The following is a 12,760-nucleotide window of genomic DNA, read 5'->3' as shown; positions in this document are numbered from 1 at the left end:
GACCCAGCCTTTGTTGGTCTCGCGTTGTTCTACTCTAGCTGCGAAATTCCTGGGTGAGAGAGAGTCTAACTTGTCTTGAGTCCCAGACCCACTCCTTGGGTGAGGGACCCAGGGTGCCTGATTGACAGGCCCATCAAGACTGTGTGCCATGGGTGGAGGGAGGCAGGAAGGGAAGAATAACTCCCCAAAGGAGAAGTGTGTTGTTACCAAAGGGGCGTGGGCATAGATACTGGATGGGCTAAAATAACAGGTTTCCGTTACTCAGAGATAATGAATAAAAAGGAGATCATCTGGACTGTCACAGTGCCTATTTGAAGGTCATAATGAGCGTGGCATTGGTCTTCTCCCATCCTATTGAGCATTTGCTTAAATATTCCAGTTGGCTGTGTAGAGACAAGCATCTCTACGTGTGGTCCACGACATGGCCACAGTGCAGGATCGTGGCTATTTCAGCCATTTGTCCAGTCCATGGATGAGTAGAATTGAGTGCACAGAATTAAGTGAAGCTGAAATGACTGGAATGATGATATTGGGGGGGGTCTCTCTTTTCAGTTTTGGAGTCATGAGCATGATTTTTTTTTTGTCGGGATTCTTTGTACACGTTCCTTGGACCAAAAGGGAAAAAAGGAAGGAGAGGAATATGAGAGAAATTGATAGCACTCTTAAACTGTTGGTTTACTTTATTCCCTTGCCCTCTTGGGTTATAGTTATATTGTTAAATTTCCACTAAGTACTATTCTTACCATGCTCTGACACTGGAGAAACAGCTTTGAGCAGCATTTTCCAAAGCATGTTCTATGGGATCAAGGCCTTGAGAGCCTCAAAAAAAGGGCAAGATTTCATAGTCAAACTTGGAATGTCTTGCAAATTATATTGACTGTTGCATATTCATGATGCTCATTAGCATATTAAAGGAGCTGACAAGTCCGGCAGTAAATAAGCCTGTTTAGTTCTCTCTAGTTTGGCATTTTCCAAACGTTGGCGAACATGGAACATTTAAAAATAACACCTATTACTAAATAACACCTTTGGCTTCAAGGAATGCTCACAGGGCTCTTTCACCTCCACTGATCAGGAGCACACGTGGTCATTGGTCACCTCTTCATCTTCTTGGCACTTACAGATTTCTACCTAGTGACTTCGGAGGCCATGTCTACTTATATTTGATAATTCTAAAGTAAACCTGGGGTCTTAAGGCATACTTACATATTGTTCCAGATTTTCTGTGACAAGGTTCGTTTACCCTGCTACCAAATGTTTGTCAGGTGCCAATGTCCAGAGTGTTCTGTGAGGTGCAGTTGGAAGCAGAGAAATGAATAAGGGATAGACCCTTCTTTCAAGAGCCTCTGGGCTCTCAGGGGAAGAGTGCATGCAGGCAAATGATGAAAAAGAGGTAGAATGAGTAACAATAAAGAGATGCTCTAGGCGAGTCCCAGGATAGGCTCGGCATTTTGTGTGCATGTTGTCTAAGGACAAATTAATTATGAATATTGTACCTAAAGCTCGGCAGCTCTGCCATATAGGTGTTCCTTTCCCCATTTACAGGTAAGGAACTGAGGTTCAGAGAGGTGCGTCTCTTGCCGATACCTCACTGTAGGTGAGTGATGGAGGAAGGGCTCAGACCAGCTCTGTCTGACTCTGCAGCTCGAGGTCTTTGCAAATACCCCACGCTGCTGCTGTTTCCTCACCAGGTATCTCAACCCCAGAGCCAGGTCATTTCTGGGACTGTCAGATGTCAGAGTGGGCTCAAATATTGAAATGAGTGCTGTCTCGGAAAACTTGAGCGATGATCCTTGTCACCGATGGGAACTGAGAGGGAGGCAGCTTTAACCTTAAAATAGAAAGTCATTTCTAATTGCATGAGCAGTTCATGAATACACTTTTCTAAACAATAAAAATATTGCAGAGAAGCCAAAGTATTCTATAACAGCTATCCTGCTCTCCCCCAAAGGCAAACCACATAATCAGTTTGGCACGTGTTCCTCCAGAACTTTCTCTGTGTATTACTTAATGTACAAGTGGATGTAATGTGGGAAATATCACACTGAGTGAATTATCTCCCAAGTTTTCTTTTTTCGCTCAACAGTAAATTTGGAGCTCTTGCTATAGTAGTACATATAGGTACATCCCTTTTTTCCAGCTTTTTATTTTGAAGCAACTTCTTATTTTGGAACAAAAGTTGCAAGAATAAGATTAGTTCAAAGATGTGTGTGTATATTTATATGCACACACACACACATGTTAGAGAGAGATATAATGTAATTTTATCATGTATACAATGTAATTGTCTTTTCTGAATCGTTTGAGAATAAGTAGTGTACATTCTGTCCTTGCCCCCTTAAGTACTTCTCTGTGTATTTCATATGAGTAAAGACAGTCTCTTAAATCGTCACAGTAGTTATGAATTTCTCTAAGTTTAATGTTGATATGCTACTTTTACCTAGTCTACCATCTATATTCCATATTCCATTTTTGTCACTTAACCGAATAATGTCCTTTGTTGTATTTTCCCCTCCAGTCCAGGATCCAGTCGAGGATCAGATATGGCATTTAGTTGTCAGGTCTCTTTCTTCTTCAATTAACATGGAACATTTTTACAATCTTTCTTTGTGTTTTATGATACTGACACTTTTGAAGAATATAGTCACTTTTTATAAAATGGGCTATTTCTTATTTTGGGTTTCTGATGTCCTCTCAGCATTAGATTGATTATTAGATTCAGGTTAGGCATTTTCAGCCAGAATATTGTATTGATGATGACTCCTTTTCAGCATACCATATCTGTGGGTACCACATCTGCACCACAATGTCCATCTGCCCCTTGCTGGTGATGCTAAATGTAATCACCTAGGCAAGGTGTTGTCTGATTTGTCTACTATATAGTTACCATTTTTTTCCCCTTGCAATTAATATGCAGTCTCTTGGAAGACATTTAAGACCATTCAAATAGCCCACTCCTCATAGACACTTCCCCCCAGATTTAGCATCCATTGATGATTCTTGCCTGAGCCAATCTTTATTGTGATGGTTGCAAAATGATGATTTTCCAGCACTGACGATCTCTCCACATACACCAGTGGGCTTGGCATTCTGCTATAAGCTAGGGCCCTCCCTTCTCCCCTATGTATTTATCTATTTATTATGGACTCATGGGTTCTAATTTTTCAGTGGTCTATAATTTATTACTATCTTTAATTATTTTAGTGCTCAAATTGTCCCAGATTAGGCCAGTGGAGGCTCCCTCTGTATCAGTGTGACACGTATGCATCATTTTTTTGAGTACTTCATTACTGTCTGGCATGACAAAGTGTTCCAGGCTCATCTTGTACCGACCCTGCATCAGCCCTGGAATCGGCCATTTCTCCAAGGAGCGCTGGTTTCTGTTAGGGCTTGGTATCATAGGCCAAGATCTGCATGCTAGCATGACTGTCACTACTGGGTCTCATTGCTTCTATCTCTTGTATTCTTTCTAATTACTGCCTGGTATTTCATTGAATGGCTGCACAATAGTTTATCTATTGCTCCTTTTATAGATGTTTAGGTTGCTTCCAGTTTGTTCCTATTTCAAGCAACTGTCAGTGAACATTCTTGTCCATGCTCTTTGTGCATTTGTGTAAGGAATATTTCTCCAAGGGTGGGCGATGAGAAGTGGAATTGCTTGTTCCTAAGGTGTGTATGCTCAAAACTTTACTGGATACTGCCCATTTATTCTCCACAATGGCTGCACCAATTTAGAGCCCAACAAACAGGATATGAGAGTCCTTATTTTTCCACCCCCTTTCTGATGCTTGGTGTTATGAAACATTTTGTTTTTCACAATCTCAGGGGTGAAAAATGTTGTCTTATTGTCTTAATGTTCATTGTCCTGATTGTAAATGAGGGCGAGCATTTTCTCATGTGTTTATTGGCCATCTGTCTTCTTCCTGGAGGAAATAGAGAAAGCTTTACGAGGGACATAACAGTTGAGTCAGCCCTCAGTGGATGAGAAGGCTTTTAGGAGGCAGACAAGGCAGGGAGGCTGCTTCAGATGTAGGAAACAACAGAGCAAACCACAGAGCAGTGAGGGCCGGGTGGTCGCAGACTTTGGACCCCCGCTTCCCTGGGGTGGGGCCTGCTATTTCATCCTGGTGCTGCCTCTTTCTTGGTCATCTCTATGACAAGCTTTGCCAGAGATGGGAGGCTGACTCCCTGGCCTTCTATTTTAAGGTCGTATTAGAATTCACACGCTTGTCTGAGTGCAATTTCACTGGGACTGAGGGAGCCCAATGTTTGTTTTAAGGCTGTGCTCACCACAGATCAGATCGAGTGAGGGTGCAGCCGATGAAGGAAAGAATGCGAGCCAAATGGCCAGCAGTGGGACACAGACTGATCGGTCAACAATATTAAGCAAGCAAACCTCTACCCAGAAACAACAGATGGAAAGCCAACACCATGTGGGGGCTAGCAATCAGGACCAAAGGAGAGGCTTGCCTTGCATTGTGGCCCAGTGGTCAGAGGCTTGGAGGAAAGGGAAGCTAGTGTTCAGGAAAGAAAATGTGTTATTGTGGTAATCATTTTGCAGTATATACATATATCAAATCATTATATTGTATACCTTAAACTAACGCAATGTTAGATGTCAATTATATCTCAGTAAAACTAGACAAAGCATTTAAAAAAGGGAAAGAACAATGAAGTGGTTATGGGGTCTTGATGGTGTTCTGCCCCAAGACAGGTGATTTAATGAGGTATAGACGAGGTCTTCTTTCATAGAAAAAGGAGACAGTGTGGAGGAAAGAGTGAGAAGAAGGGGCTTTGTCTGGAGCACAGAGATTCAGCTCTGAGATTCGGAACTGATGGGGAAGAGCGTAACTATTCAAGCGATTTGTCAGGGGAGCGTGTGGAGAGTCCTCCTCCTCTTTGATGAAGGCATGCACTCTCTTCTGCTGGGATGAGCTGAGGCGTCCTGTGTGAAAGCCCCAGCCCAATTCTCTGCTGAGTCCGGCCTCCGCGGGGACTGCCGGCACAGGTGCTGTTGGCAGACGCTGGTTTCCTGCTCTCACACACATGCTGTTTCTGTCCGGGAGAGCAGAGGAGCCTAACCAGCAGAACTCCAACCTTGCACGGGGTAAATGGCCTCTGGGGCCACAGATGTACTCGGCGGAATGGCAAAGTATTTTATTTTTCCTAATTGGTATCTCAACAGACTTCTCATAACAATACCAAGGAGTAGGTATTATTATCTTTATTTTCTTCAACCTTTTAGTATGACAAATTTTAAACTCACAGAAAACTGGAGGTCTAATATGGTGAACCCCCTATATTCACCACCTAGATCCAACAGTTTTGCCTCTTTTTCCTTTGTCTCGATATTTGTTTGGGTACGTGTGTGAGTGTTATAGCTATACATATGCGTATCTGTATTTCTTCGTTTTGGCTGAATCTTTTTAAAGCGAGTTGCAAACATTATAACACTTCACCCATTCAGGAGAGGGAACCACACTTGCTATTTGAGTACAGAGAATGTACTATAATAACTAGGTAAAAAGCTATTAACTAGGTGACTAGAATGCCAAGGAATCATGGAGGAGGCAGTTTCAGGAAACAGGTGCCGTCCTTAGGACTGGTGGCATAAAGGCAAAAGGTTGGGACTGTTAATCTAGAAACCTATTAGAGGGCTCCATGTCAATGACATTCTGATCTCTTTGGCCAGGGGCTGCTCGGCTGTGCTGGCCCTGAGTGGGGCTGGGGCCAGAGCTCTGAGGAGGGGGCTGGCTGGAGGGTACTGGTGGCTCTGTGGGGATGGATTCAGCAGCTGCTTGGGAAAGAAGGGCGGCTGCCAGGGTGAAGCAGCAGCGCGGGGTGGCAGAGCAGGAACAGGAAACAGGCAGGACAAAGCGAGTGCCCTCTTCCTCCTCTGGCCTTGCAGGTCCTTTCTAGCGCCCCCTTTTGGCAGATGCTATCGTATGGTTTACAGAATCCCCGACCCAGGGTTCAAGGCCAAATATAGGAAGATGAGTTTGGAGCCAAGAGACAGTATTTTAAGAACTGGCACAAACCCTAAATACTTTATCATTTAATGTCTCCTGGATTAAGAAAGTTCTCTTACATATACATAATATCGTTGTCATCATGTCTAAGAAACAGTAATTTCCTAGTACCATCTCATACGCAACCCATATTAAAGTTTCCTGAATATTTTTTTAAGGCTGAGATTTGAGTTTTTTAGGGATTAGAATCCAGTCAGCATTCCTGCATTGCATTTGCTTGATGTATCTCTTTAGTCTCATTCTAGAACAATCTATTGCCTCCCTCCCCCTTTTTAAGTAACCATGATGAGTAGGCCAGTTGAGTTGAGCAAAGTCTCACCTTTTGAATGTCTGACTGTTTCCTCCTGGTGTTGCTTTACCTGTTCCTCTGTCCCCAGTAGTTCCTGTATCCTGGAAGTTAAGTCTAAAGGCTTGACTAGATTCATTCATTTTTGTCAAGAATACTTCACGGGGGTGTTGAGCACCTCGTTGCAATGTGTATTTTAGCATGTGAATTGTGGCATCATCTTTTAAGGCATTTATTAACTTGAGACACACTTTTGTACCCCTGGGAACAAAGACCAAACAATTCTCATGAAAAGAGGGGACGGACAACCATTTTCATTGTAACAGGTGCTGCCCGTTAGTTCCAGTAGAGCTCATGCTTGTCCCCCATGCACTGAGCCCTTCACAGCCATCTCTTGCGTCATCTGGAGATGCTCTGTACTCTGTGCTGGAACTTCTCCCCGTCGAGGCTAGGCTCTACCCCCGAGCATCCTGTGTTGTAGTCCTCTGGGATACTCCCACACCCTGCAGTGTGCAGTGTGGGGCATCAGCACGTCTCCGGGCATGCGGGCTCGGCTCTCTGCTGCCTCCGGGTGCTCTGCTGCAGAGCCCGTGTGATGGGAATTGACTGTTTGTGACAGGGGAGTTTTCTCCTCTTTTCTTGTCTGCAGTTGTCCTCTTTGTGAGCTCTCCCTGGGGCTGCCTTGTACACCCTGCCCTCACCCCTCCGTGATCACTCCTTTCTCACCAGAGGCTCTGGTCCATCTCAGCACTTCTCCTCCTCTCCCTGCCTTGTCCTTCACCACCTGGGATCTTGCTCATCCTTTGGCATCACCGGGCAGAGCCTTCAGCTACTACTTTGGATCGAGTTTCTGGTTTTATTTTCATCAAATCCATCTTGCCTTCCCATGTGCATGAGTAGGTGGGTCAGGTGTGCTTGTTCTGAGCTAAGCCACAGGATAAGAGTTCTAGCTTTAGTTCCTTAACTTGGATGCCTCCGAGGCTTCAGGTATAGTGAAGTTTTGAGGAAGACCAGATGGAAGAAAACTAGTAGCTCAAGTTCCAGGAGAAACGGCAACTGACTCCCGGTTTCTGCAAGGTGTGGTTAATGGTGAACTGGAGAGCTCATGAAAAAAATCTCCAGAGTCTTTGCAGCTTCTCCTATCAAGAAGTGAAGTCTGTTTCTCTGACCCTTGAAGCTGTATCTTCCAATTTTCCTAGAGAGGAGAAAAACTCAAGATAATTTTTATATAAAATATTCCAACTTTTAAGTGATGGCACTAATTAAAAATTTAAAAAATACTCTGGAGGCCAAAAGAAACATCTGGGGGCTGGATTTATCTCTCTCCGGCCATTCCCCTACTTGCTCCTGGCTCAAGTGTTTGCCCCCGTCATTCTCCCTGATCCAGGGGAAGTGGACATGGCGGCGGAGTGTGTGTGGGGGACATGAGTCAGCAGCAGCCTCCAGGGACCCTGGCTGAGGGCTGGAATGGGAGCACATGCTCGGCCCGCCCTGGAGCACTGAGTCAGGTATGGATAGTTGTGGCAGGATGGGGATGCCTCTGAAAACATCCCTGAGGAGATGTCTTCTGCTCAGTCTTCAAGACTTGAACAAAACGCCTCCTCCCTGAGCTTCTCCACCACGTGGTTCCTTCCTCCACCGGGGCAAAGCATAGATGCTGGACTGGTTTTTCCACGTCTGTCTCCCGCACTAGACTAGGGGGAGGTCCTGAAGGGCCAAGTCTGGGGGCCTTATTTACCTTTCCGTTCCGATGGCCAGACTGATGTGGCTGAAGGAACAGGCGACCTGGCGAATGCCTGGAATGCTCTTCTGTGCCCTTTCTGTGGGACGGGCTGCATCTTGTCCTGGTCACCTTTCCTTGAAACCCTATGTCAGAGTAAGTCACTGAGCACAAATTTGTCCAGCTAAGGTATTCAGGAAAATGGAATTTTCTTATATTTTTGTCAATTTATGGAAGAGAAACAAACCAAAAACAAACCCCAAAACCAAGCGCAAAGGTCCTCTGTGTGTTGACCTTGTCAGAAGCTGAGCTCCAGAGGTGGGGTGTCCAGCTGGCTCTCGGGGGAGAGGGGCTTGTCTCCTGGGGGCCTCTGGGCTGTTCCAGCCATGGGGCGGCGTGACCTGGTGTCTGAGCCAGGGGGTCCCCCTCCAGCAGGACTGCAGCATGCTATCGGGCCCACGCCATCCAGGCCAGACCAAACATCTGGCTGACTGTGCAAGAACACAGCGCCCAGTGTCTGGTCCCATAACTCCTTGGACTTGCATTGAGAGAGCGAGAGCACGGACACGCTTTTCCATTTTCATTCACATATTTGACCTCTCACAGTCCAAGATTTGGTGTGGATAGGGTAGGACAGAAAGACGTTGAGCGAAGCCCATCAGAGACCCTCAGGGGAGGCCAGGGGAGGAACAGATGTGCCTGGGGGGGCCTCCCTCTCCTTTCTGCAGTGGGGCTGTACCCAGCTGGGGGAGGGTTCGTCCTGCCTCGTCCTGGCAGGAGCCAGGCTGGGAGGCGCATGGCTTTCCTCTCTCCACTAGGGGCCGAGGCTGCCTGTGTTAAATTCGTTGGGCTAGAAACAAGGTGGCTCAGAGAACCAGTTGAGCCACAGGGACCCGATGGGGGCGAAGCCTTTTGATGAGTTGCCTGTTGGAGGCGGGTCTGGTTCCCTGGGGAAGGATGGGCAGTTGGGTCTGGCCTAGTTTGGCCCAAGGCAGGCGAGAGAGGGCAGCTACTCTGGGCTGCGACCCTGCAGTTCTGACCTCCAGACCCGTCCCCAGGCTGTCCTCTGTCAGTGATGGGGGGTTGTTATATGCCAGCCACAAAAGGTGACTGGGCCCTGGTGGAGCACATAGGGCTGGGCTTCGTCTTCTGCAGCCCTGCAGTGTGCAGCCTGAGGCTCTCTGTGCGGGAGAGTCAGGGTGCCAGGAGGCCTGTGCAGCTGGGAATGTTTCCCCGGACTCCTGCTTACGGCCTGAATTCCCTGCACCAGAGACTTTATTCCTTTGAGTCAAGGAGTGAGTGCTTCCCTGCAGTCTACTTTAAAGAGCAGCCTGTCTGAGAGGAGGAGTACATTAAGAAGGGACCTGGGAGCGAATTAGTGTAATGGACTCCTTTCTCCTCCCAGGGCCCTTTACCTTGAAGCAGAGGATGGAAAGAAAGGATGGTGACTGGGGCATCAGAAGGTCTGGGGCCCTGGGGAACAGGGCAGTAGAGGCTCTTGGGAGGTTCTGGGGAGGGAAAAGATGGAGTAGAAAGAGGAGTTCTAGAATGAAAGAGGGGGCTGAGGAAGGAGGGGCAGGGACACTGAAAACAGCATTCCATGGTTTAATTGCCTGCTTCCTCTGCCTGAGCTCCTTGAGTTCTGAGCAGAAGTTTTAGTCTCTCACCTTCCCAGCTTCCCGCTCACTAACTGAGGGATTGACGAAGGATGAAATGCAAACTCAAGTTACCTAACTCTCTGAGTCTGGATTTCCTTGCTGATAAAATGGAGAGAACTGTGCTCACCATATGCATGGAAGGAACCAAGCACAGCATTTGTAAGGAAATACTAGCCTACCGATGCCATAAAAGAAGATTAGGGTGTTGCCCTGTGCCCTACATATGCAATAGTACTTAAATAAAAATGCTGCAACTGCTGGGGAGGTTGTGGTAGGGGTTCTGGTGAGAGTGGATGGCCAGGAAGATGCTGGCCTCAGCCTGTCAATCGCCATCCACTTGTGCCAGATGTTGCCGTCAGCTAAGAGTAGGGACGGGGGCCAGATTGGCTTCTGAGATTTTCAGAGAAGTGGTCTAACTTTTTTATTTGGATGGCAGGTGGGCCACATGCAGACCCAGGCTCCAAGTACACAAGAATTAAAAAAAAAAAACCAAACTGAAATAGACAAGCAATATACAAACACAACTTTCGATAATTTACACCCAAACAAATAATTTCAGAAAACCACAATCTACCAAAAGCATAGCAAGCAAACCATGTAAAAATGCAAAGTGCGTCCGTGGAACAAGCAGGATGTTTGTTCTCCTACATGCAGGAAGGCCTTTCCCATCCCGTGGTCCAGATTCTCTTCCCGTCTGCACAGAGTGAAAGGAGAGCCCAAACCTGTATGAATCCATTCCTTCTTCGTTCAAGACACCTCATAGCAAACACGTGGAAGACAGCAGGACAATCCTGTAACTAAGGATGTCAGGGTGAAGGGGAGCAAGGGTAAGACAAGAAGAACACGTCAGAGGTCGACTTGTGCAAAGACATGTGAGCCTCATAGTTCTGCACAATTTCTAGAGGCAAGCTGCACATTTGGCTGTGAGCTTAGTGGTGGCCAAAGCAAAGAAGGAAATATCCACTAGAGGACTCCTGCTGTCCGTCAGCTGGACCCAGGCCAGCTTGCACAGGAGAAGCCCAGCTCTTGCTGGAGCCGAGGCTGGGCAGGTTTCTACCCTGGGTGTTCACAGAGGAAACACTGTGATGAGGTTGAGGTCTTCTTCACCACAGCGCTGCAATGCATGGAGCAGTGAGTTTTGTCCGCCTCACCAAAAAACCTCCCTCCGTGGAGGCAGATGCTGTGTAAGCAAAACCCTTCCCATAAAAACGATTGTACGAGAACGCAAGACACTCTGGCCCGAGCATGCAGCTTTTTCATGGTCGGATTTTACCCAGAGGTGAAACTTAGAAAATGTGGAGCAAAACTTGCAAGGTGTGTCCTGTGGGATAATAATATGCTTGATGGGAAAAAAGGTGAAACCAAAGCAAGCAAGCTCTTTTTGTAAACTGCAGACCCTCTCAGAATCTTCCATGGCTGAGGGACTGACACCTCGATGGCGTGTAGTCTCTCCAAAACCTATTTAACTGTGGGTGTGTTTGTAGGCTCTTGGGAGTCCAGTGGAGGGGAGAACGGAAAACAAAGAATTTAAAACCCCAAATCCCAAAAGCTAGAGCCACATAGTCTTGTTCCCTAACTACATCCCCACCTCAAACTCATTTTTGAAAGAGATGCTCATGGGTGTCCCCTTGGAAAGCACTCATCTGAAGCAGCGTTTCATGGATTGGTTGTCATTTTCCTAGGAAACATAACTAAGTGATATAAGTAAATTTATAGCTACTTGAACAATAAATATTCAACTGAGCCCCACCTAAAATGATCTTGCCTCTGTCCGGTGCTGAGCCCGCTTGCCACCTTCAGGGAATCCAGCTCAAGGCAGTGTGGACTGCCACATGTCCTTCCACCAACCCTCCGTGGATTTGGGGTCTCGTCCCTGAGATGGGATGAGAATTGGGTAGAGAACAGTCGTTGGCTGTATTCTATGGCCCAGCCCTGGACTGCTGCAGTCCTGGGCTTGGCTTGCCCAGTTAAGGGCTGACCCTTCTCCTCTGGCCCTCCACGGAGGCGGGGAGTGTGGCGGGGGCATGGGAAGAGGGCCAGGGACAGAACTTGACCCTCCTGGATGTGAGCTAGAAGAAAATGAACACGATTCGCAACTTGCTAAACTCGCCAGTGGGTCCACTTCTTTTTTTCCTTTGTTTACATATTTTCTTGTCTTCAGAGGGGAGATTTCCAGATGGGATCCTTCAGGTTGTGTGAGAGTGGATCAGGTTCATATCCTATCAGATCTTCAGCATTTCTCCCAGTTTTGTGGCCAAATGTTTGGAAATGTTTGCTTTCCAAAGGCAGCCATTCATTTATCTCTTTCTGCAGCAAACATATATTCAGTGCTGACCATATGCGAAAAGAGGGTGAGCGGGTGCACACAAATATATACAAAAGTCATCTACGGGTTACATAAATCTCTGTATAAATAGTATAAACCAGATTTCCAGCCAAAAATGGCAAGCATCGTGTATTTGACAAAGAACATTTATACAACAAACCATATTCTTTTAGTAAAGTGGCTTTTAAACAATTTGCTCTCTGTGATTGTTGCTTACCAAACCAGTCTGATCATTAAATATGGGCGTCCTGATTTGGCACAGAGTGACGTGGATTAGTTTTTGACTTTCCGACGTCTGTCTGATTTTCCGTTCCTCCCCCTGCTCCGGCCATAAGGCCTTTCTCTGTCCTTTTCCTTTATACTTTTTCTCAGGACTGAAAACCCTGATACACTGGCATAGTCCCCTTTAGCAAACCCTTGCTGGCTATAGTGTCTTAGGATCTTCACACTGGACAGACTTTCATCTGATCCCTCTAAAGACCTTCTAGAACCCGCCTCGTGTACGAAAACTTTCCCTCAGGAAATTTTCTCTTTAGCTTTCTGCCAAGCAGGTCTCTAAAAGAAAACGGAATACCCCCTTCTGTGAGAATTATGGTTAAGAGAGGCTCAGCTGCGGGTCATTTCCAAGCGACATGGTGCACTGTGCGCATCAGCCATCTGAACAGTCTGTGATTTAGTTGGTAGGAAATGCAAAAACAGTGGAAAGAAAATCCCCAGTGATGATAAGTTTCTTTTACACTC

General features: G+C 46.5%; 1 long non-coding RNA gene across 1 annotated transcript in view; it reads left to right on the top strand.

Annotated features, from left to right (window-relative positions):
- Positions 1-12,760, top strand: part of LOC111767939 (uncharacterized) — a 214,831-nt gene that overhangs the window by 49,082 nt on the left and 152,989 nt on the right. The gene's annotated exons all lie outside the window — the stretch shown is intronic.

The sequence above is a fragment of the Equus caballus genome, chromosome 14 (genome assembly GCF_041296265.1).
Source record: "Equus caballus isolate H_3958 breed thoroughbred chromosome 14, TB-T2T, whole genome shotgun sequence".
NCBI lineage: Eukaryota > Metazoa > Chordata > Mammalia > Perissodactyla > Equidae > Equus > Equus caballus.
The sequence above is the reverse complement of the archived record's forward strand: the minus strand, read 5'-3'. Positions and strand labels throughout refer to the sequence as shown.